The 25595-nt window shown below is 51.6% G+C and overlaps 1 protein-coding gene across 12 annotated transcripts in view; it reads right to left on the reverse strand.

The window, feature by feature from the left end:
* The window catches only part of EPB41L1 (erythrocyte membrane protein band 4.1 like 1), a 157808-nt gene that overhangs the window by 57628 nt on the left and 74585 nt on the right, over nt 1-25595 (reverse strand). The window contains exon 1 of one of the 12 annotated variants that reach the window (XM_067013046.1): nt 15558-15792. The exons of 10 other annotated variants lie outside the window; for them this stretch is intronic. The gene's annotated coding sequence lies outside the window, so the exon portion shown is untranslated. Of the gene's footprint in view, nt 1-15557; nt 15793-25595 lie in introns of those variants that run through there. One more of the 12 variants, XM_067013060.1, reaches the window with a different exon arrangement.

Here is a 25595-nt window from a genome sequence, read left to right on the forward strand (position 1 = left end):
TCACTAGGACCCATCCAAAAAGCGAGGGACTTAGAAATTATCTCTGCAACCGACTATTCTTAACATTTCGCCCTCAGAGCAAGAAGTGAGGAGATTTCAGAGAATCAGGGACCCGTTGCCCAGCTGCTCTTTGGAATAAGCCAATTGCAAAGAGAGAAAGGGAGAGAGAGAAAGAAGGAAAGAGAGAGAAAGAAAGAACGGCATGGTCCCATTTTTATATATAAAAAAATATACCAATACATCTTTGTGTTTGTACACATGTAGTAAAAGATCTGAAAGGATACTTACCAAACTGTTAAGAGAGGTTAATAATTCAGAAGTAGATAGAGGAAAAAGAGAGAGTTCCACTGGGTGGGATAAGAGAGGGAGTTTCATTTTTTACTTCATACACTTTGGAATTACTTGTATAATCTAAAAAATACATCTATATTTTTTAACCCATGTTGTTTGTTTGTTTTTAGGAAGGCAAAAGCACCCATTTCTGACCCCCATTGGTGAAAACAAACCTCTTAAAAAAAAAAAAAAGTTTGGAGCTAAAACCGGGTAACAGAGAAATGAGCAGGAACCCTCACCCCTGAGTCTAGAGACGTCCTCTGAATCCATCATACTAAATGAGAAAGATACAGATGAGACTTGGCAGGTCCCTCCCTCACCCCACCCACCATGGGGCCTTGGATGGGCAGTTAGACAGACAGACACAGGATTCACCCTGGGCTGTGCACATGCTCCAAGCCCCAGTCCCACGTTTCCTTTTTATTCTTCAGTTTCGCCCCTTGCCTTCCAGGGACCACCAGCCCCACCCAAAGCAAGGGGCACTGGACAGAAGGTCAGGGACCCTGAGGACCCCACTCAGCCACCCAACATCTCTAGGGCCCTAGAGAGGTCACAAGCATCCTCCATTCCCACCTCGTGGATAATGAGTGGAACACTTTGTAAGCTGGAGCTCATAGCACAAATGAGAGGGTCTGTTGTTACACATGCCGCTGTTAAGAAGAGGAGGAAGGGAAGGCCTTGGTCCACATTGCCTCATCCCCACCCAAAAATGCTTTCCACTCACGTCATTACCCCGGGCTTTAAGGGTATAATTTAAAGCCATAGTTAAATAAAGGCGCTCTGTTGCTTATATGACAGTAAGGGCTGACTCTGTGCCAGAGCTCAAAGCAAGAAGAGCTGCTCCAGGGGGGCTCACAGCCTCGTGGTGTCAAACTGAGACATATCTGCCTGGCTCTGGATTTCTTCTAAGCACACACTGGAGGATATCAGCCATAATGTTAGATAAGGCCTACAGGGAAGAACCTTTAAAATAAATGCCTGCTTAATTTTGCTTCAAAAAAAAAAACCAGAACCCATAGACTAATCTGTATGTTTTGTGCTGGGAGAAGCAGAACCCACATGCCCCTCATGGGTCCAGGGAGCCCCAGAGACTCCAGCACACCTACTCCCACCTCTGCCTCAGTCTGATTTCAGCACATACTCTCTGAACCTTCCCTGGGCCTGCATCATCTTGGAAAAAGCCAGGAGAGTAACCTGAAATAAATATCCCAGTCTTTCACCACCCAGGTCTCCAGCAGAGGCTGCTGGCATGACTGTCTGGTGCTGGGAGAACCTCGGAGGAAAGGAGCTGGAAGCCTTCTGAGATAATTCAGTCTTCTCCTCCTCTTTTACAGGTGAGACCCGGAGAGCAAAAGAGGCTTGAGTGGGACTTCCCTGGTGGCACAGTGGTTAAGAATCCGCCTGTCAATGCAGGGGACACGGCTTTGAGCCCTGGTCCAGGAAGATCCTACATGCCGCGGAGCAACTAAGCCTGTGTGCCACAGCTACTGAGCCTGCGCTCTAGAGTCTGCAAGCCACAACTACTGAGCCTGTGTACCGCAACTACTGAAGCCCGAGCGCCTAGAGCCCATGCTCCGCAACAAGAGAAGCCACCACAATGATAAGCCCGTGCACCGCAACGAAGAGTAGCCCCTCTCGCTGCAACTAGAGAAAGCCCACACACAGCAACGAAGACCCAACGCACCCCAAAATAAATAAATAAATATGTAAATATATATATTTTATATATATATATATATATATATATATATATATATATATGTCATGGAAAGGACTTCCCTGGTGGTCCAGTGGTTAAGAATCCACCTTCCAGGGGACGTGGGTTCAATACCCGGTTGGGGAACTAAGATCCCACATGCCGCGGGGCAACTAAGCATGCACCCTGCAGAGCCCACACGCCACAACTGGAGAGCCCGTGTGCCCCAACTGCTGAGCCTATGAGCTCTGGAGCCCGTGCGCCACAACTAGAGAGAAGCCCACGTGCTGCAATGAAAGATCCGTGTGCTGCAGAGAAGACCTGATGCAGCCAAATAAATAAATATATATATTTTTTAAATCATGGAATCATGGAAAATTTTCACCTGAGTGAAAAAGCATGATACACAACAGTTTGTACAGATTGACCCTATTTTGATTAATGCACACATACAGTTACAGAAATTTCAGCAAAGTAGTAACTATGGTTGTTTCTAGAAGGCAGGTATACAAATTATTTTTTCTTCTTTCTGTTTAACTGTAGTTCTCATTTTTTCTACTATACTTGGAGATTTCTTGAATGATTTAAAAAAACTAGAAGTTAAAAAATAAATTTTTCCAATGCACATGGCCTGGTATGACAGGATGAGAAAGAGATAAATAAAATCTGTTTAAACTCTAAAAAAAGTTATGAATTACAAAGAAAAATCACATTTTTAGTTTTTAAACCTATGATGAGATCCTTCTTTATCTCACAAGTCCAGGGACAATGGCATGATTCTTTCACTGGGGCACAGAAAGTGAGCCAAGAACCTGGCCTTGGCTCCTGCCACAGCCAGTCACGTGGGCACAGTTCTGCCCAGGCCCAGGTCAGCACAGACTGATGGAGCCCGCTGGGCGGCCAAGCCGGCCAGGCACTGTAGGGGACCCAGAGGGACATGTGCTGGTTCCTGTGGAGCTCACTGCTACACGGGAGGATGATACTCACCCAGGATGTGACTTAGATTTGCCAGTGTACATTTCAGCCTCTAGAAGATTCTAGGACCTGGTGATCAGGAGTATGGTCTGGAGTTCCCAAAGAAGACTTATCAGGTAGGGAGTGCAGGGTGAGGGAGTTAGGTTTTGAAAAAAGGGAGAATCTAGACAGGTGATGGCAGGGAGGGCGTTTGGGCTGAGTCACTATGTGGGCAAGCGCCCAGATGTGGGAATAAGTAGGGCTGTGTGGAGGACAGGGAGGAGTCTTGACATCTTGACTTCTTGGAACAAGAAGCCTATAAAGGTGAGCTCCACCCAGCCTGGCAGGAGGGACAGGCTGGAGTCAGGGAGAAGGGAAGGAGTGGGGTGGGGGGATGGGGGCTGGCAGCTTTGCAAGAGTCAGAAGTGTTACTCTGCTGGAAAGGGCAAGACTCCCATTGCTGAGCCACTGCGGGCCAGGCCCAGCATCAGGGACTCCATACACAGTTATCTCATGGACCCCTCCACGCAGGGCAGCAAGGCAGCGGGGGCAGACCCAGGTCAGTCAGACCTAGACCCGGAGCCGGGCTCCACCACTAGCTCACTCTGGGACCCTGGGCAAGTGACTTCACTCCTCTGAGCCTAAGTCACCTCACCTATAAAACAGAAATAGTCTTCCCTCCCTCTCAGGTGGGTGATGAAGATTCAGGAAAATAACATAAAGAGGGCACCCAATAAAACAACCCTGAGAGGGTCCAGAATTACAAACAGTAATGGGAAGCCAGAGTGGGGAGTGGTCTGCGAAGCAGGAGTTTAGAAGTGCCCACCCAGGGACTTCCTTGGTGATCCAGTGGTAAGACTCCACGCTTCCACTCTAGGGGGCGCAGGTTGAATCCCTGGTCGGGAACTAAGATCCCACGTGCCGCATGGTGTGGCCAGAAAAAAGACAAAACAAAAAAAGTGCCCACCCAGAACAGATGGATAGAGGGAGACAGAGGCCGGCAAAGCCTAACTGATGACACTAACATACGAAAACCCAAATGCACAGGATTAGAAAAGGGAAAGGTCAGCCAGAGAAGTAAATTCTGACAGTGCCTGCGCCAGCCCTGTCTGGAAGAGAGGGGCCCAGTGAGGCCCAGCATGCTTGCCTGACCCCCTCTGGTGCCAGCTCAGCAGGCTGTCAGCCTCTGATGCTCTTCAACATTGCAACCACTGGCTGGCTCCCCGGGTTTGCCTTCTGGGGTCACTAAGCAGCCTTCAGACGCTGTGGCTTTCCATCTCGGTGGCCTGCAGGGAGAGGGTGTCCTTGCCCAGAAGAAGCAATATCCACTTGGCCTGCAGTTGTACCTCTCATTAAAAATGAATCGACCGGTTTATACATCAAGCTGTCCCACCAGGGTTAGCATGACTCAGCATCTTTGAGCCCAGTAAATTGGATTTGTTCTTTTTCTCCATCCCCACTTGCGTCCAGGTCCAAGCCACTCTCAGCTCCTGCCTGCATGGCTGCCCTATCTCTTCCATGGCCTCCCTGTAGCCACTCGGGCCCTCTTAGGGTTTATTCTCCACAGAGCAGCCACAAGGATTTCTTCAAAACTCCATTGGATGCCCTCTTTAAAACCTCCAATGACCGCCCATCAAAATAAAACAGAAATTCTTTATCAAAGCTCCGGGTCCCTGCACACAGTCCCTGCTTCAGCTCCCACTACTTCCCCACCCCTACTGCCACGATCACCGTGATGACGGCGTCACACTGGCTTTCTGTCTGCACCTCGGCCACACCAGGCTTGCCCCTGTCTTGGGGGTTGCCCTTAATGGTCCCTCTGCAGGGACAGTGGGCTTGTCCCCTGTCTCTTGACATCTCTCACCTTTCAGATCTCAATCTATGTGCTCCTTGACCACTCTGTCTAAAGTGGGTCCCTCCTTCTACGTTTTTGGTTATAGCTAGTTTTTCGGTTTTGCTTTATTTTGTTTTTGCCATTTTAACCACTTTTAAGTGTAACAATTCAGGGGCATTAATTACATTCGCAATGTTGTACAACAACCACTACCATCTATTTCCAAAATTTTTCATCGCCCCTCAAACAAATTCTGGGGCTTCCCCGGTGGTGCAGTGGCTGAGAGTCCGCCTGCCGATGCAGGGGACACGGGTTCGTGCCCCGGTCTGGGAGGATCCCACATGCCGCGGAGCGGCTGGGCCCCTGAGCCATGGCTGCTGAGCCTGCGCGTCCGGAGCCTGTGCTCCGCAACGGGAGAGGCCACAGCAGTGAGAGGCCCGCGTACCGCAAAAAAAAAAACAAAACACAGAAACTCTGTTCCCATGAAGTAAGCATGCCGGGTTTGTTTTTTTCATAAGTTCACAAACGGAACTTATACTGATTGACTGACTGACTTATTTGTTTCTACTCCTCCTCTAGAATATAAAGTCCACAAAGACAAAAATTTATCTGTCTCAGGAATTCCCAGGCGGTCCAGTGGTTAGGACTCTGCGCTTCCACTGTAGGAGGCCTGAGTTTGACCTCTGGTCAGGGAACTAAGATCCCACAAGCTGTGCAGCGCGGCCCCCACCCCCCCCAAAATTTATCAGTCTCATTTGCCATTTTCCCCAGGGTTTAGCGCAGTTCTTAATAAATAACAACAATAAAGCTATCATTTATAGAGTTTGCTATTTACCAGGCACTGATCTAAGCATGTTACATCAATTAACCCATTTAATCTTCATAATAACCTATAATAGGTACTCTTAATATCTCCATTTTACAAAAGAAGAAACTAAAGCACTGAGAAGTGAAGTAACTTGCCCAAGATCACGCAGCCAGTAAATAGCAGGGTCAGAATTCAAACCCAGGGAGTCTGGGGTCAGATGGATGGGTAGATGGATAAATGGAAAAACACATGGGTGATGGTTGGATGGAACACCAATGAGACAAGTCTAGAGACCTGGGCTGCATTCACCTCGGGAGCCTTTCTGGCTACCAGCCAGCCAGCCTGTCAACTTATCAGACCTTACGCAGCTGACTTTTCCATCCAAACTCCTAATTATTATCCCCCTGATTTTACCGATGAGGACACAGAGACCCAAAGAGCTCCACCGGTTTGCCCAAGGTCATAAGGTGTGCCAAAACTCTCTGGCTCCAAAGTCCGTCCCACTACATGACATTTCAGCAGCCTCAGGGGGTTCACGCTGAATAATTTCTCCCAGTGGTGAAGCTGGCTAAGGAAAAACTTCCCAAGATTGAAAGGCAAGTACACTTGGAAGAGCTGAATTCAAAATCAGGACCACTGTGTCTTGTTTCAGGTCTGCCACTTCCTATCTGATGGGCCTTCCCCTTTTCGAGCATCAGTTTCCCCATTTGTCAGATAAGGATGAGAGCTCCTGTCCTCCCACTTCAGAGCAGGGCTGTGTAGAGAAAGGATGTTTCAGAGAACAAAAGGACTTTGAAACACAAAAGTTACAGTCACGCTAAAGACAAGGGAGAGTATATCACAGATGTTTACGACATGTGTGCCAGAAGTGTGCCTTTGCATACCTACACATAGCAATGGAACAGCATGAGGGCACACCCAGCCACGAGTGCCCATGGTCAAGAACAATCACTCCCTAGCCAGGAAGGTTCTGTTCTAAATCTGAGACACTGACGACTTCTACTCAGGTGTTTGTGGGAATGCTGAACCAGGTAGGAACTAACGGTAGGAAGGAGTGGAGAGGGACAGAAATGGACAGGGTGTGGAAAACACCAGAACAAAGAGAATGCTAGGCAGAGAGATTCTTCTGTTCTGAATGATGTTTTCAATGATCAGAGTTACCAGGATAATCCTTCTTTCTTTGGGGGAAACCAGGGAGTACATCTTCCCCACCCCCCTACAACCATCTCCTGGGCTGTTGGTCATCACCTGCACCCCCAGAACCATGCCCTGCTCAAAGAAGCGGGAGGATGAGCCCTTGGACTATCCTTTGAACTCCCTTGCCTGCTAACCTCTGGTTGCCTTTGGCCAATGGGAGGCACTGGCAGGAGGTCAGAGGGTGGAAGCAGAGAGGGACAGGGGTATATCTTCCCAACGGCCCTCCATGTGGTTCTGGTGGTGGCTGAACCCCCGCTGTGACAGCTCCTTTCACAGGCCCAGCCATCGCTGAATTCTGGTAACACTATTCCCTCCCTCTGTTCATTCAGGCCAAAGGGAGGTAATAGGTTCTGTCACTGTGAGTTTGCGGGTACCCCTTGTGGGTTCCCTTAACCCTGCTCGCAGCTTTATTAACCTCTCCAAGTTGAAGCATCTGAGTGGAATTCTGTTTTCTGCCAGAATCTGACTGATACACCACCTGACCCTAAATAGATATACGAATTAGAGAGGGAGGGGAAGAGAAATTGGGAAGAGGCAGTCTAGTCTAGTGGTTAAGGATAAAATAGGAGACTGGAGACCTTGAACACTCCCTTAACTTCCCTGTGACTCAGTGTCTTCATGTGTAAAGTCACGATGATAATCTTACCCACTTCACAGGTTTACTAGGAAAGCAGAACCGGACCATGCCCGTAAAGCACTTACATGCCAAAACCCACAGTTAGTGCTCAAGAAATATTAGAAATTCTCATCTTGAGTTCTGAGTCTAAAGGCTCAAATGTTAACAATACCATTCCCTTAGAGCAGGAAGTTTTTGGGCTTTTTAAAGGGGGTTCTCTGTGTTACACAATTTTTCTACTATGAGCATGTATTACTCAGGAGTCAGAAAAGAAAAAGAAAAGAATGAAAAGAAAAAAACGCCGTGAGAGAGAGAGAGAGCCTACTATTCTTCCCCTCTGGGGATGATGTTACTTGCCATCGGGATCTCCCCAGTACGGAACATTCACTTCCTTGAGTGACAATCTCCAGGTGGACATGAATGAAATGACCGCCTGTGAGGAGGGAGGAGGGGGACGGGGCCGCCCTCCCAGCCGCTCCCCTAATGGAGTCAGAGGGGTGGAAACAGGAGCTGGGCCTGCAGTCATTCCCACCGCTTCTCAGGTCCGCACACGGCACTGGGGAGACGGCAATTTGTCAGAGGCCTGTGGTACCCATGGGCACCGTGTTAAATGAAACCAAGCAATGTGAAGAGGCTGCCGCCCGTCAGCACTGGCTTCTTGCCCAAAGGTTTCACGTGCCACCGCGGAGCCAAAGACTGATGTGCAGTTGTAGGCCGGGGACCACGTGACATGCCCAGAACTGCAGAGTAACAGCATCAGAAAGGAGAAATGCCTCACGCTTGGACCACACTGACGACTGCAAAGGCAGACAGAGACCTCCCTCTGGCGGGACATCCTCTGAGAGCCGGACAGTGAGCTTCCAGGCTTCACCTCCTGTGAGCTCCACAAGGGTCACCCGAGATAGGTAGGTTTATTCCCCAGGCAGGCTCAGCTGGCCAAGGTCACACAGCTACTCAGCTTGAGTAGAGCCAGGACGTGGACCCAGGTCTGCTGACTCACAGCCCCATGCCCTTCCCCCTCAATCCTGCTACATCCCACCTCCTCCGACTTGCTGTCAACCACGTAACCAAAGCTACCGTTGCTCTGGATGTAGAAATAATAACAGCAGTATCAACCCCTCCCACATGCAGGGTGCTTTACAATCTAAAGGATCTGTTTATTATCATCATTCGCTTGGACCTCACCAATCAGCAGTTGGTGAGAGGGAGTACGGAACTGAAGTTACAAACACGGGCTTTGGAGCAGTGTCCTTGCCCCCTCGGGTTCCGGGCTCCGCTGAGAAGGGAGGCGAGGAGGGGAAAGAAGACAGGAGAAGCAGCAGACCTTCCCTGGCAACGCTTCGTGATCTGTTTCTGAATCTCTCTCACTTGATTTTGTTTAAACACTAGGAAAGTTCAATGTCAGCGTTATTTAGAATAGAGTAAAATTGGAAACAACTTTACATGGCCATCAACCCCCTGTTGATGGACAAATGAACTAGGATTTATCCACTGAAAAATGAATTACAGGCACTTCCATGGTGGCGCAATGGTTAGGAATCTGCCTGCCAATGCAGGGGACAGGGGTTCAAGCCCTGGTCTGGGAGGATCTCACATGCCGCAGAACAACTAAGCCCGTACACCACAACTACCTGAGCCTGCGCTCTAGAGCCCGCAAGCCACAACAACTGAGCCCACGAGCCACAAATACTGAAGCCCTCCGGCCTAGAGCCCGAGCTCCACAACAAGAGAAGCCACTGCAATGAGAAGCCCACACACTGCAAAGAAGAGTGGCCCCCGCTCGCCGCAACTGGGGAGAGCCTGCGTGCAGCAATGAAGACGCAACACAGACAAAAATTAATTAATTAATTAAGAAAGAAAGAAAGAAAGAAAGAAAAATGAATTACAAAAGTATTACATATTTATTGTGAACACTTTTGAGATGGATTTCATATACACTGACAGGGAAAGACGTCAGCTTATAGAATGAAAAAATGTACATTGTAAAACAATAATGCAAGTTATGGTCCCATTCTGGTTTGAGAGTTTATGTAGGCATAGAAAAAAATTCCGGAAGGACCCGCATCACACTGTTATCATTGGCTACTTCTGGAGAAAAGGATTTTGGTTGGGGAGCCACGGAGAGAATATGCTTCTGAATTATTAGGATTCTTCACATAAATCTTTTGTAATTAAAGTGAAAGAAAAAGGGGGCTTCCCTGGTGGGGCAGTGGTTGAGAATCCTCCTGCCAATGAAGGGGACATGGGTTCGAGCCCTGGTCCAGGAAGATCCCACACACCGTGGAGCAACTAAGTCCGTGCGCCACGACTACTAAGCCTGCACTCTAGAGCCCACAAGTCACAACTACTGAAGCCCACGCGCCTGGAGACCGTGCTCCTCAACAAGAGAGGCCATCGCAATGAGAAGCCCGTGCGCCGCAATGAAGAGTAGCCCTTGCTCGCCGCAACTACAGAACACAACTAGAGAAAGTCCACGCGCAGCCAAAAATAAATAAATAAATAAATTTATAAAAGTGGAAATGTGGCCTTAAATTCTGGTTTAAAAAAGAAAGAAAAAGTAAATATAATATTTTTTTTTAAAAAAAAGGTTTGTTTGGGTCAGTCATTTACTTCCCACAGTACCTGCTGTAATGCCATTTCTGCCTGTTCGCTTCCAATCTGTATCTATGGTCAGACCTAATTTTATACCACTTTAATCTGAGTGCTCATAGTTTTATGGGTTTCTTTCTATTTAACATTTGTTGTATCAGAGGGACTTCCCTGGCGGTCCAGTGGTTAAGACTCGAGCTTCCACTGCAGGGAGCACAGGTTCGATCCCTGGTCGGGGAACTAAGATCCCGCATGCTACACAGCGTGGCCAAAACAAACAAACAAACAAAAAACAAGAAACTTTAATTGTATCAGAAATATTTCCACATTATTATATCATTATCATCACAGCTCACATTCGTGGGTGCTTCACTGTGTGCTGGAATGTGCTAGAATTCCCATGCTAAGAATTTTACATGCCTAAAATCACTTAGTCTTGACGACAAGCTTAAAAGCAGGTACTTGGACAATCCATATTACAGATGGGGAAACTGAGGCTTAAGAAGATGAACGGATTTGCCAAGACCTCACAGTCAGTAGGCCAGAAACTAGACTTAAACCCTGGTCTGTCCACAGTCCTCACTGTGAACCTCTCCATCCTACTCCCCTCCCAGGTACTGGGTGGTGAGTGAGAAGAATGCAGCAAGTAGGGATGAGGAGACCCAAGTCCTGGGTCTTCTTACTTGCGTGACCTTGGACAAGTCACTTCCCCTCTGCTTTGTCCATTCAATCAATTCTTTCACCAGACAAGCATTTGCAAATCACTTAGCCGGCACGCGGAAGACAGAACAATGAAGAAAACATGAACGCTGCCCTCAAAGAGATGAGAGCCTAGGGCTTCCCTGGTGGCGCAGTGGTTGAGAATCCGCCTGCCGATGCAGGGGACACGGGTTCATGCCCTGGTCTGGGAAGATCCCACATGCCGCGGAGCGGCTGGGCCCGTGAGCCATGGCCACTGAGCCTGCGCGTCCGGAGCCTGTGCTTCGCAACTGGGAGAGGCCACAACAGTGAGAGGCCCGCATACCGCAAAAAAAAAAAAAAAAAAAAAAAAAAAACAAACAAACAAACAAAAAAAAAAGAGATGAGAGCCCAGCCTGAATCTCTTCATGCACGGGAAGGCTCTAACCCCCATCCCACCTCTGTCACAGGGACATGAAATGAAATGAAGAAAGGATGCAAAGGAGCTTCACAAGTGCACAACTCCATAAGTATTTCTGTGGCTGTTCACGGCTGCATATTATTTTATCCACTGGATGTTCCCAAACGTTCTCAATCATCTTCCTATTGTCGGGCACTTAGTCCCAATTTGCTACTATTATGGGAGAAGTCTGATGGGGATTCATCCAAAGGAAATTATGCAAAAAGAAAGAAAAAAAAAAAAAACCAGATGCACAAACACGCTGCGCAACCTTTGGAATGACTGAAGGGAGACCAGTCCTTCATCTTAAACTCATGAGGCTGCAAACCAAATGCACGCCTCCCACCCCAAGCTGCTCCTCCCCCAACCACTCCAGGGGACATCTCAGTGCGGTTTCCACCTTCCTTCCTCGCCAGCCCTCGAGGTCCACAGTGCAGATGTTTTTCCTGCAAGGCCGAGCCCACCCGTTCCTCATGGTCCTTACAGTTGCCAAAGGGACCTTCCCAGACAAGGTTCTGTCATGCCCCAAACGCGTGCCCGTGCAGACCAAACACCCACAAAGGTTCCGGCAGCCTCCAGGCTCCTTGTCAAGTGGAAACACCTTAGTCTGACATTTGAGAGAGACTAAAGGGGGAGGCAACTGACGGTAGCTGAGCCCCTGTGGTGTGCCAGCATTGCTCTAGGTCCTTTACATAACAACCCTAACCTGGTCTCGATCAGGTCGGTGTGTTTGTCCACATTTGACAGATGAGGAAGCCGAGGCTCAGATCAGCTAAGTGATAGCCCGAGGGCACGTGGCTAGTACACAGTGGAGCTGGGACTAGAGCTCAGGTCCAGCAGATTCCAGAGCTTTGACAAAGACCCAAACACAAGCTGACGTTCTGAGCCACCTCCCAGCACCCCCAGCTCCCTGTGCCATCTGCTGCATGCACACCAGACAGCCCATCCTTCAAAGACGCCCCTATTTCCCTCCCCTCTGACCCAGGGGTGTGGGTGCCCTTACCCCCACAGCTATCAAAATTCCACTTGGCCTTTGGTGCCCAGCACAAAGGCCCCAATCTCCTTGAAGCCTCCCCCGATCACCAGAACAGGAATCCATGCTGACACAGGCCATAGCACCTCCTTTACCTCCCCTGTGTCATGTCCGTGTCTCTCTAGGCTAGACTGGGAGACCCTTGAGGAGAGGATGCTTCCCCAGAGGCCATATATGACCTGCAGGGGGTACTCAGGGAATATTTTTCAAATTGAACAAAACTGAGTATGACCTCTGAGAAGAAACTGTGGGCGGCTCGCATTGCCATCAGAAATGTGGCTCTGACTCACACTGCCTAGATTTGAATCCTAGCTCCCCAACGGACCGAGCTGTGTGACCTTGAGCAACTGTCATTTCTTTGCTAAGCCTCAGTTCTCTCAATCTGTAAAATGGGAGGAAGAAGAATTCCTACCTCAAAGGGTTTTGTGAAGATTGTATGAGTTAAGCCCTTAAAGCAGGTGCCTGGCATGTAGTAAGTACTCGATAAATGTTGGCTGCGACTATTCTTACCCACAAGCCTCCCGCCCACAAAGGAAGCGGTGCCAGCATGCTCCCACCCCCACCGGCCCACCCACGCTCCCGTCCCCTCCCCTCAGGGCCTCCTCTTCACAGTCCCAGCTGGTGCCCCTGCATTCCCTCCTTTGTACTTTCTGGTCATTGGGTTCCTATCAAATGTGGCAGGGGTGAGTGTCAGGGCTAACCAGCCTCAGAGCCAACCAGTCTTCCCTCGTAGCCAATGGGAGCAGGGAGTCCCGAGCATTCCCCACTTCCAGGGGATCCTGGCCGGGAAGCAGAAAGCCACAGCCAACCCCTCTCTCAGGCTCCCAGCCAGTACCTCTCTGCCCCTACCCCTCAGGACCACAGGAGCACGCAGGCCACAGAGCCACCCTTGCCTCGCAAGATCCAACACGTAGACCTCTCCACCTGGACCAGCCCTGGCACATCAGGTGTCTGGCTCTGCTGGACACCAACCTGGTATTCCCAGACACTGCCCCAGGTACAATGCCATGGTAGAGAGAGGGGTTCTGGACTCAACCACACACTTTCCAGCTGTGTAACCTCAGGCAGGTAACACGAGATCTCTCTGAGCCTTCTCAGGCAGGTAACACGATCTCTCTGAGCCTTAGTTACTCATCTGTAAAAAGAAGATCATAATAGCACCTACTAGTCAGGCTGGCTGTGAGATAATGCAAAGCACTTACCGTCCCGGCGCATGGCATACAGTAAGTGCTCAATAAATGTCCTCACTCCGATTGTGTAATCATTGGTTATTACTCCAGATAAAGATTATTATCCTCTTTTTATAAATGGGGACACAGAAGCCCAAGAAGCTCACAAGGACACCCATGCTGGAGCGAACACAGAGGCACCTCCTACCTCAGCCGGCCTAGTCAGGAGACCCTCTCTACTGGCCCCGCATGCTCAGGCCCAGAACTTGCCTGGGCACCAGCATCCTCTTGGCTCTGGATACTCCCAAGAGGGACCAGGGCCACCAGCCACCTATGCCTCAGCCCTGGCCCATTATCTGTGAAGCAGCCTGACCTTTCCTTCTCACCTTTTGGGGGCAAGGGCTGGGAGACCAATGTAAGGCCCCTCCTAAGAGGTAGACTCAGGCTCCAGGCTATAACGCCCAGCCCATCAGAGTCCTGTGTATGGAACAGCCGCAGCAGCAGAGAAGCAGGCATTTGGGCTGCAAGAACCCCAAACCAGTTAGAAGAGCTGGGTACATTAGTGCTGGCTCTCTCACCCAGTTGCCTGTGACCTTGGACAAGTCATTCTTCCTCTCTAGGCTTCATTCAACGTTTCAATATTTACTGAGTGACGACTACAGGACCAAGCATTCCATTCATGCCGGTTCTGGGAAGCAGTCCTCCATGAAGCTCACAGAACTGGGCCCAGGGAATGGCCATGTGGCCCAGGAAGGGTTTAATAGGAATAATGCCCCCTGCACTGATCTCCTCCAGGACTGCCTGGAGGGGCCCCTCAAGGAACCATGCTCTGCACACACACAAATCTGGTACATGGGGTCAGCAGGCAGGCATGACCTCAGACTGGCCAGCAGAAGCCAGCTTCATCTCTGCACGGAGCTGGCAGAGCCTCCCTGGGCCACAGTGGCTCAGAGAGGAGGCTGGCACAGGCCGCCACTGCCGCAGGCTCCATATGGAGGAATGGGTGGGCAGGCGGGCACACAGTCGCCTCTCTTCTCCACACCCTTGTCCGGGACATGCAGCACCAATTCTTCCAGGAGCTTCTGAGGGCATCATTCACATCCCTAGCTCTCAACCTGGCCCAGCTGCTACTGAATCTGGAAGACTCCTAATGCTGGGAGGCGGCGGAGAGATAGAGCAGCTAAACCCCACAGGGCCTCAGAGAGGTCCTAAACCCAGCTCTCTTACACTCCCACCTCTGGGTGCAGAGGAGGCGATATGAGGATCCAGAAGTGAAGGCAGGAACACACGGCAGTGTCTCTCCCTCACCAATGCATTCTCAGAGCTCTTGGGGGGGGAGGGGGTGGGGTGGGGAGCTGGGAAGCAAGGACCACGGCCGGTGCCGCAGAGGAGACCAGTATCCTCAGAACTCCTTCCTCATCCTTGTCCAGCCTCCTACGGTCCCCAGGGACCACCCCCAGCCATAGCTCTGCCAGACAGTGGCCTTAGCATCTGGTAAGTACCCTGATGGCTGTAGTCACTCGCCACCACAACCATGCCTGTCCCCAAGATCCCAGCCTCTTGGGGCCTCGGATGTCCCCAAGTGTGAAGGTGCCAGACACAACTGAGACCCACAAGTCCTCTCCCTCTAACAGGCAGGGGAAGCCTCTGGTCAGGACAACACCAGGCCAGAACCTCAGTGGTCCTACGGCTAAGTTCTATCCCCCCAGCTTTGGGAGACTCGGCAGGGAGGTGGGATGGGAAGTGAGCCCCGAGTGGGTAAAGGACTGCAACCAGAGGGTGAGGGTGAGGGCGAGAGCTCCCCAGCATCCCAATCTTCAGCCAAGAGACTGTCCTGCAGCATCGGAAGCCTGGACGGAGATATCCAGAGCGCTCTGGGCCTCCACGGAGGCGGCAGGAGTGGTCTCGGAGAACGGAGCGGGCCAGCCCAGCACCCAGCGCAATCGTTCATCCCCTACAGCAAGCGTCAGCCCCCTCGCCTGCCCACCTCTCTCTCCAGGCCTCGGGGAGGCTGCAGACCTGGGAGGTAGGGAGGAACAGCAAGGACCTCCCCCGCACTGGTCGGAGGGCCAAGAGCCTGCAAACTCAGTTCCTGCCGGTCGGTCCCGACCTCCCCCAGGGCTGGAGGCTGGGCCTCTGGGTACCGAGCCCCTAGCCCCCCTTGCCACCTGATCCCCCGCACATGCCTACCTGGGCCTGGGGGTCCCCATCTCGGGCAGGCTGGGCGGGGGGCGCCCCCTCGGCTCCTTCGGGCCGGCAGGCCGCGGGGCGGGGCGGGCGGGCGCGCCGGGCCGCGTTGGGCTCTGCGGAGCAGCCTGGTCCGCGACACCCCCGCCCGCTGATGGATGCCGACTGCAGCAGCGGCAGCGGCGGCGGCGGCTCAGCGTGCGCCGGGGGCTGGGCACCGTGCCTATAGCCCCGGGCCTGGCGCCCGTCGCGCGGCCAGTCCCCGCCCCCGCCCGGCCTCTGCGCCCAGCCCTGGGGCAGCCGCCGCGCGCCTGCCTGCTCCCTCGCGGCGGCCCTGCCCCTGCCTCCGCCTCCTCCCTGCCGGTCTCCCTCTCCCTCTCTCTCAGGCTCCCAGGCCACCTCCTCCCGGGCGCTGCCACAGCGGCAATTACCGGACCACCGCGGGACTGTGCTTCGGCAGCCAAGCCCGGCGCCTCCGCTGACCCCACCCTGGCCTTGGACAGCCCCTGTTCCCGCTCGGGCCAACCCCTGTTGGGGGCTCGGGGGTGGGGGTGGCGGAGGGGACAGGAAGAGGAGAGGATCCCTGACTCAGAAGGGGTGACTCAGCCTCAGCCCACCGAACCCAGCCGAATACCCTCACCTCCCCGGTAGCTCAGAGCGCGGGTCACAACTTCCCTGGGACTCAGCGCTCCTCCCCCACCGGGGAGGAGGTCATGCAAATGTCTCCTGGGATCCCGTGTGTGTATCTGTGCATTTGTTCATATGTGCTTCGGTGACAATGACCATAAGTGTAACAGTGGGGAGTGGGCCCGTGTACAGATGTTTCTGGATGTGCATCCAGGCTCCAGGAAGGTGGGGTTGGGGGGTGGCCAGCTGGCCCGTGGCACTGAGGTCCTGGCTCAAAACCAAGTGAAGCCCTGCTCCTCCCCTCCAGCAGCGCTGTCTCAGAAAGCCCTCCAGACCAACTTAGGAGATCCACAGCGAGGACCTCCAGCGGCCTGGGTTCTAGTCCAGCTCTGTCATGGGGTCAACCAGTAGCTTTGGGCACACTGCTCTCCTGCTCTGGGCCTCGCTTTGCCAACAGTGAAAGAAAGCGTGGATGTACCTATCTCTAGGGGTCCCAGTTTGTGGGGAAGTCCTCAGAGACGGTTGTGTAACCCACAACATGATCCCCCAGAGATTTCTGCCCATGGGTCCGCATTTGCAGCCCACATGACCCCTACTCCCTAGCCAGCACTGCCACCATCCCAGGCATACACATCTCTTCTTTCATTCTTCAAATCATTCCTGAGGACCTACTATGTGCCAGCCACTGTTCTAGGCACTGCAGAATCCACCACACTGGAAATCACAGAGGCCCAAAGCTGGGACGCCACCACCCCCTCCCCATGGCAGGCTGCATTTCCTTCAGTGTCAGCCTCACCAGTATCCATCTGAACTCCCACTCTCCAGCAACAGGCAGCCCCCTCCCTCCACTCCTCTCTCCCAAGGTGGATGCTCCATCACAGTGACCTTCCACCCTAGTACCAACCCTAGGGCCTCCACAGAACGAGGCTATGCCCTCTCCCCAGCCCCCCTCAGAGAACCCAAGATAGCAACCATGTCCCTTCTCCCCACCCCCAAATCAAGCCTTCTCTTCTCCAAGTTAAACGTCACGCACTCCTTCACCAGATGTTCCCAAGACACAGCTTCCGGTGCCTTCACTCTCTCTGCTGCCCACTAGGCTCAGGAGTGGTCAGAGAGCAGAGAGCCAAAGGAAACCAGATCCTCCCAGTCCTAGAGAACATGCCCTCCCTCCAGACGGGAGACAGGAAGATAGACAAACCAGCACAGGGCCAATTCCCAGAAGGACCAGAGTGCTGCTGGGCGGACTTCCCCGTAGATGTTCTCCTTTGCCTTTGGACTTTTCGTTCCCCAGCTTCCAAAATTCAGTTCTTCCCAGGAACTCCCCAGACCCTCAGGAGTACGGCCTTGGGCAAGTCACTTTGCCACTCTGGGGTGCTCCGCTTGAACTCAATTCACCACACATTTATTCAAATGAATGAGTGAAAGGACCAGTAAAACTTAGGAGTTACACCAGATGAACTTATTGTTTCATACACACATCTGCTAAGAGATTTCTGACTGCCTGCTTCAAGTATTTTTATTCCAGATTGATTCTTAGCCTCCTCTGCTTGCTGCCTTTCCCAACCCTGGGTTCCTGTGGGCAGGACGGAGCTGCCCAGCCAGAGCCCTCCATTCCTCCTAGTTCAACTCTCCTTCCCTCAACCCTCCTCCCCTTCCTTTCTTTCCCCAGGCAGGAGCCTTCCCCTCCCTCCCCTGGGGCAGGACCACTTTCCCACCCTCCTCAGCTAGATGGAGCCTCTCACTTTCCCAGAAGAATCCAGGCTACATTCCAAAAACCAAGGCAGAACATTCTTCTGGTTTTATACCCGAAGGGCCCAATTCCCTTCATGTCAGTGGGATCACACAGAAAACTGGGCTTCTTCTACTGTTATCATTATTTCTCTTTCTATTATTATTATTGGCTAACATTTCTATTAGCACTTTCTAGTTTGCAAAGTACTTTCATGTTCCATCCTCACATCTTGTGACATACTTTCACCCCCCCCCCCATTTTATAAACAGGCGGTCTGAGGTCCAGAGCCGTGAGTGACTTGTCCAAGGTCACACTCGCACAGTTACACTGACTCTCTGGACCAGACATCTTCCACTTCACCCCACGATAACCTTTTCCAGAGAAATCTGATTGTGGTGGGGCAGGGGGGTGGGGGAACTCTCTGAAGAACACACGGCCCCCTGTAGGCATCAGCTGAAATCACTACCCCAGTTACTTGGCTGCCTTCATTCCCAGGGCAGGGAAACTGAGGCACAGGACCAACCCAGAACCACATCTTGTGAAAGCCCCCCATGGAGAAATGCTAGGGCCCTAGGTGGAGGATGAGGAGCCTCCACCCCACCCCCTGTAAAGAGGGGCTCTTCTGAATTCGGCTTCCAGCCTTGGCTCTGCCACTTCTTTCTGTGTTACTTGGGTAGATGATTTGACCTCTCTGAGCTTCAGTTTTCTCACCAATAAAGTGGGAGAAATTCTTCCTGCCCTACTTCTGTCGCTGAGTTGCTGTGATAGGTTAGCAGATGCTGGCAGAAGAGAAAGGACAGGACCCCTCATCCCCTCTCGAGTCTGCCTGGGAAGCAGAAGAAAGTCTTTCTTCTTAAATCTTAACTGGAGGATACTTGGTGCAAAAGTGCTAGGACACAGGAAAGCCAGGAATAGGATGGAAGTGATGCTCTCCCTTGGCTGGGAAGGCAAAACACATGGTGTCCACTACAGTCCCCCCAAGGCCACTGGTGGGGCAGAGACCAAACAAAATACTCCGGCAGGCCCCTCCCACCCCTCCCCTTTTATCTTTCAGATGAGGAAACCAAGGCCCAGAGCAAAGCAGCACCTTGCCAAGGTCACCCCAGGTAGTCAATGGTCTCACGACTCCCAGACACCAGGGGCCCCTTGATTCCTGGGTCAGCAGGGTGGGGTGGCAAGCACTCGTAGTGCAAGGATTTACTCTTTCATTCAGCAATCAGTGATGTGCACACCGGAGCCTGGGGAAGGCAAGAGGAATTGGGTAGCCTCTGTCCTTGAATTCGCCGTCAGCCCAGTGGCGGAGAAAGGCACACAAACCCGCACACCAGAGGGTACTGTAAGATGAATCACCACCACTTTCTGAGTACTAGCTCTGTGCCTGGCCCCAGTCACATATTTGTTTAGTCCTTATAACAATTCTCTGGCATCGAAATTATTAACTCCTTTCATAGCTGGAGTCACTGAGGCTCGGGGTTAACGACTTCCCAAAGTTCACCCAGCTAATAAATGGCAGAGCCAGGATGTGACTGTCAGATCTGTCTGATGCTAAGCACTGAGCTTCAACCCTTATGCTTTTCTCCCTGCCTCTAAGGCTCTGCTGACCCATCAGATAGCCACTGCTCACATATGGCTTCTGAGCACTTGAAATGTGGCTCGTGCACGTTGAGATGTGCTGTAAGTGTAAAATTCACACTAGATTTTAAAGATTTATTTTTTTTTATTATTATTATTATTTATTTATTTATTTTTTAGGCTGCGCTGCACAGCATCATGCGGGATCCTAGTTCCCTGACCAGGTATTGAACCCGCACCCCCTGCAGTGGAAGCTCGGAGCCTTAATCACTGGACCACCAGGGAAGGCCCTAGATTTTGAAGATTTAATAAAAGAAATGTACTATATCTCCTTAATAACTTTTGTATTGCAATTATAATATTTTGGATGTATTAGGTTTAACAAAATATATCATTAGAATAATCTGATCTGTTTCTTTTGGCTTTTAATTTTTCACGTGGCTACCAGAAAATTTAAAATCACATATGTGGCTCCCATGTGTGGCTCACATTATTTCTTTTGGTCAGCACAGGTTTAGATTCTCTGAGGTCCTAGCCCAGCCCATGGGGCTCAGAAAAGGGTTCCTGCAGGAGGGGACACCTAAACCGAACTGGGTTAAAGGCAAGGTCATGGGGAGGAAGGTATGCCAGGGCAAGAGAGCTGCAGGGCCTCTGGCTCTGGCCCCAGAGGGCGGCCAGGCCTGGGTGGGCTGTGCTGCAGCCCCAGGAGCTGAGAGCTGGGCCAGCTCGTGGAGGAAGTTACCAGAGCCAAACTTTCCGGATCAGCGTGATCTACAGGCCTGGGAAGTTCTGCCTGACAAGGCCGCTCTCGCTGATCTTTGGTGCTCTCTGGAAGGCCCCGCAGGGCAGCTGTGTCCGGGTGTAGGGAGCAGGTGGAGGGACAGGTAGCAATGCCCACCTGACAGGGATCTCCCGGCTCCGGCTGCCCCTACCGCCTCTCCTTCAGTCTCCTCCACGAAGCCTCCCAAAGCACTACAGTCCCCAGGGACCTCGCCGTCCCCTCAAACCTTCCAGCCCAGACCGTGGGAACTACACGCTCCTGCCTTCGGTCATACTCTGGCCTGGAATGGTGGTGAAGCTGCACAGAGGGTCACACAGCACGAAGCACCTTTCCATCCTTAGTGTGGTGAAGAGCCTGGGGGCAATGGTTTCCTCCAGGGAGGGCGTCAGGGGCAGGGACAGGGGAGTTACATTAATAGTACGGGAGCTGTGTGACCTTGGGCAGGGCCTAAACCTCTCTGAGCCTCAGTTCCCACCTCTGTACAATGGGGGTAATATCAGCGCCACCTCTTCAAGCTCCCATGACATGAGAGAATACCCAGGAAGGGCTTAGCAGGCCCCTGCGGTACCCTCGGTCCCTCCAAAGCCTCCAAAGGTCACCTCTCCTCCAGGAAGTTCACCCTCCATGCCTCTGCCACCCAGTCTGTCCCTCCTCTAGCCTGCTGGGCCACACATCTCTTGTCTCTACTTCTGAATTTGGGGTTCAGTTGTGATGAGGCTCTCTGACCTCTCCAACAAGACTGCAGTTTGTCCAAGGTGGGAACCTTGCCTGTCCCTTCCTTTCCATCGCTCCTCCCCCTCCCCCTCCCCCTCTCCTTGCACTTCCCCCACAGCCAGGCCCCTGCACGGGGCTGCACATCCCAGAGGCTCTCACAGCCCACTCTAGTGGCCTGAACACTTGGCCACTATCTTTGGCCAAAAACAATGTGGGTCGGATGACCGTGCACATTCTGAGGAGCTGGTCCCGCTCTGCTCCCTCGCAGGAAGAACCTTCAGTGGACACACATTCCCTGAAGAAGCAACTCAAATCTTTCCGCCTGACTCTGCAGTCCTTCACAGCCTGGTCTCACCTGCCTCTTCAGCCTCATCCTCAGGGTCCCTGCGGGGAAGCTCAGTCAAACTGAATGGTTCTGGGCCCCCAGGGCACGGGGGTGCTAGCACTGCCTCTCTGCTTTTGCAGGGGTTCTTTTCTCTCCCTGGGAGACCCTCTTTCCCTTTCCCACGGTCATTCTTTCAGCCATCCTCCAGGAAGTCCTTCCTGATCCCCTCCTCTTTACAATAACCCCTCCCAGCTAGAAGGAACCTCTTGGCCTCTCCCCTCCCTCCTTGGCCTCTCCCCTCCCTCCAGCCCTGGGATGTGTGAATTGCTCCCCTCAGTGCCCAGCTCAAAATATGTGCATGGTGTGTGTCCCTTGGGACACATCTGCACTCTCAGAGCCAGAGGCCAGGGAGCAAGCCGGAGTCAGGAGTTCACCCAGCATGCCAGGACCCTGCCGACGCTGAGTCCTGCTGACCCAAACTCCGCCTCGGCTACATTTCTTAATGGATCTCCATGCTCCTGCTGCCCCTGGGAAATCAGCCCTCCCCTAAGACGTCTGGGAACCATACTCCCGGGGCCTGAACATAAAAGACCTGGCCACGTTCCCACTGGATTCAGACATCCACCCAGCCTCCCATCGGGTGCCTGAAGTGTCAGCTGAGGTTTGCATCATCACAGCATCACAGATTCCTTGCAGTCAGAAGAGACCTTGGAAAGGATCACACTGATACTGGGAGCAGTGGGAGGCAACAGGAGAAAGGCTATGTGTGTGTGTCTGTGGTCCCCTGTGCCAGAAGATACTGCAGCGACACCATCACTCAACATCAGCACCGCAGAGAGTCTTTGGGACCCCTCTACGTGCCGGCACTGTGTCTAGCGATATGCGTACATTTTCAGTTTTTAATTTCTTACCTCTCTGTAAGGCAGAGATTATATATTCTACCTTGATTTTACAGGGGAGGAAATGAAGCTCACAGCAGATAAGCCACTAGTCCAAAGTCACACTGTTAGTAGGTAGGGGGCCAGGATTCAATTCTAGGTTTGCCTGACTCCAGAGCTTGTTTGTCCACCATTAATCCTGCATACATTTGATTTAACACAAATTTACTCTAAAGATGCTGGCCATGTTTTAGTTCCTGTCTGGGAAGCAGTTACATAAATATGTGTAAACTTATGATCTGTGTACTTTTCTGCATTTATATTATAACTTCAATAAGGTTCTTTTTTTTTAATGTTTTTGTCCCAGAGATGAATCTATGCTAGAGATTTTTGGGGTGTGAAATACTCTTAGTATTAGAGTCTGAAGCTAGAAAGATGGGTTTTGTTTTTTCTTTTCAACCGTCTTTCCATTTCAATAGGGACTGTCCTAAAGAACTCATAAAACCCCAAGCCAGACCAGCAAAATTTCACCTGCTGTCTGTCCGCTGCTCAGACTACAAACATTTTCTTGCACTTACATTCCCAGCCCAGGTGCCACCTAGCCAATATTCCAGAAGCTGGCACTGCTCTGCAGTTTTTGCAATCCTCTCCTCATCCACCCATCTGCCCCAGACAGCTAGACCAGCCACTGCATCTCCCCAGCTTCATGAGATGGCCAGGCAGCCACGTCTGGATGTTCCCATTTCCTCGCACCAGGCCAGGCTGGGCAGAGAAGCCGTCTGTGTATGTAAACCCAGCCTTCTGCTTGGGCGGCTCTTGCCGGACTCGCCTGGCCCACTGGGCCCTCTGTGGCTTTTATCTTCCTGCCCAAAATAACCATTAGCTTCAGTGGTTCTCTGGGCACAAATCAGACTCTTGTGAGAGCCTGTGGCAGCTTGAAGACAGGAAGGGCATGTTATCCATCTCTGTTTCCCCAAGGCGCCAGGGCAAAGTTTGTGGGATTTGTTGAGCACCTCTGTGTGCCTGGAGGGACCTGTGTTGGGGGCACGGGCTCACTAGAAAACACGGTCACGTTCTCCGGAAGCTGAAAGTTTAAGGAAAGAGAGGAAACTCCAATATCAGCCAACCGCAAAAGAAGGCTAAAATACTAAAGGTTGTCAGAAAGGGAAAAAATGTTTTGGGAGTTCAGAGGAGAAAGAAATGAGAGAGGAGCAGGTGTCAAAGAAAGTTTCAAGGCAGAGGTAGCATTTAGGTTGAGCATTAAAGGCAGGCCAGAAGGACAGTCTAGATGGAGGAGATAGCATAAAACAAGGCACAGAGTTGGGAAGTACAGGGTAGACTCAGGAAACTGGCCTTTTTTTTTTTTGGCCGTACCTCGTGGCTTGCAGGATCTTAGTTCCCCAACCAGGGATTGAACCCAGGCCCTGGCAGTGAAAGCGACAAGTCTTAACCACTGGACTGCCAGGGAATTCCCAGAAAACTGGCCTTGAATGACCCACAACCAAGGATGCCAAAGGTTGAGGCTGGGGCTGGAACGGCATATAGCGCCAATGGGAGCCTCAAATGGCACACCAAGGGTTTCCTGCACTGTGCAGCAAGTAGCCACACGTGACTATTTACATTTAAATTAATTAAAATGGGATAAAATGTAAAAGTCATAGCCACGTGTGGTTGGTGGTTACCATATCGGACAGAGCAGATGTAGAACATCTCCATCACCAAAGACAGCTCTACTGGACAGCGCCGGTACACACAGCGGAGAAGCCAGAAGACTTTGAGCAGAGGTGTGACATGATCGGAGCTGGGCTTTAGGAAGATTAATTTGTCCCCGGTAAAGGGTAGGTACCTGGAGGTAAGAGAGGCCTGGACCCAGGGCAGGCATTGCAATAATCCAGGTGAGATCAATAACCATGTCTAGGGCTTCCCTGGTGGCGCAGTGGTTGAGAGTCCGCCTGCCGATGCAGGGGACACGGGTTCGTGCCCCGGTCCGGGAGGATCCCACATGCCGCGGAGCGGCTGGGCCCGTGAGCCGTGGCCGCTGAGCCTGCGCGTCCGGAGCCTGTGCTCCGCAACGGGAGAGGCCCGCATACCGTAAAAAAAAAAAAAAAAAAAAAAAAAAAAAAAAAAAAACCATGTCTATTCCCTGGGTTCCTCTCTTCCTATCAGTAAGCAGGAAAGCAGAGAGCCATGGTTCTCAAAGTGTGGTCCGTGGAACAGCACCATCACCCAGGAACTTCTTGGTATGCAAATCCTCGGGCCCTATCCCAGATCTACTAAGTCAGAAACTGGGGGTTCAGAGCAGCAGCCTGTGCTTTTATCAGCCCTCTCCTGATTCTGATGCATGCTGCCGGCATAGAGGCTAGGAGCCTACACTGGTTCCAGACTCTACACCTCTACACCCTGGAGTCAGAAGACCTGCCTCCATGTCTTGCATGTCTTGGCTCAGCTGTTTACTAACTGTGCTTAATTCCTTTGTGCCTCAGTCTTATAAGGATTAAAGGAGTTAATACATGTATTCGTCTGAGAAGAGTGCCTGGCCTATAGGAAGTGCTCAATGAATGTTAATTATTTTTAATCCTCATGGGCCACTTCATCTATACTCCGATGGTACAAAGTTGAATTCCTCCCACAGACAATGGACCAGCATCTGTCTCTACCTGCCTGTCCATCATACAATATTCCTATGCCCACTCCCCATCCCACCATTTACTTTTCTCCAGGCCCAGAGTGCCAGTTATTCTCCCGGAAGGCAGGGGCACTTCCTGTGTCAAGGGAGCATTTCCACCAGAGGAGAATGTCAAGGCAAAAGGGGCAGATTTAATGTGCTGAGCTAAGATGTCCCGGTAGGAAGCAGGTCAGGAAATGCCCCAGGAGTCTTCCCCTACAAGACCATCTGGGAATAGGATGTCTGGAGGTGAGAACCCAGCTGCCCACTGCCATTGAAAGCCTCAAGCCTGTTCATTCGGATCCATGCCAGCCAAAAGGGCATAGGAAATGGTACCTGGGATTCTGTCTACTGCAGGTAGCTCAATCCTGACTCAGGGAACTAGCCAGGGAGGATTGTATCAATAAACCTGGTTTCTGATCTTGGCTGTGAGATCTCGGGCAGTCATTTTCCTCTTTGGATTCAATTTTCTTGCCTCTAATGTGAGGGTGTTGGACTAGTGCGTTCTTAACCTTTTATGGGTCATGGTTTCCTTTGAAAATGCGATAAAAACTGCAGAGCTTCTCCCAGAAAAGTGCACATGGGCACAGATCCAGACACACACACACATGCACGTGCGCATGCACACACACACACACACACACACACACACACACACACACACACACCTTATTATGATTTCAGGCATCAAGAAACCTCATGAAACCCATGCATAGCTCACCCCTTGGGTCCATGGACACTTGGTTA

The sequence above is a fragment of the Kogia breviceps genome, chromosome 14 (assembly GCF_026419965.1).
Source record: "Kogia breviceps isolate mKogBre1 chromosome 14, mKogBre1 haplotype 1, whole genome shotgun sequence".
In the NCBI taxonomy this organism is placed as follows: domain Eukaryota; kingdom Metazoa; phylum Chordata; class Mammalia; order Artiodactyla; family Physeteridae; genus Kogia; species Kogia breviceps.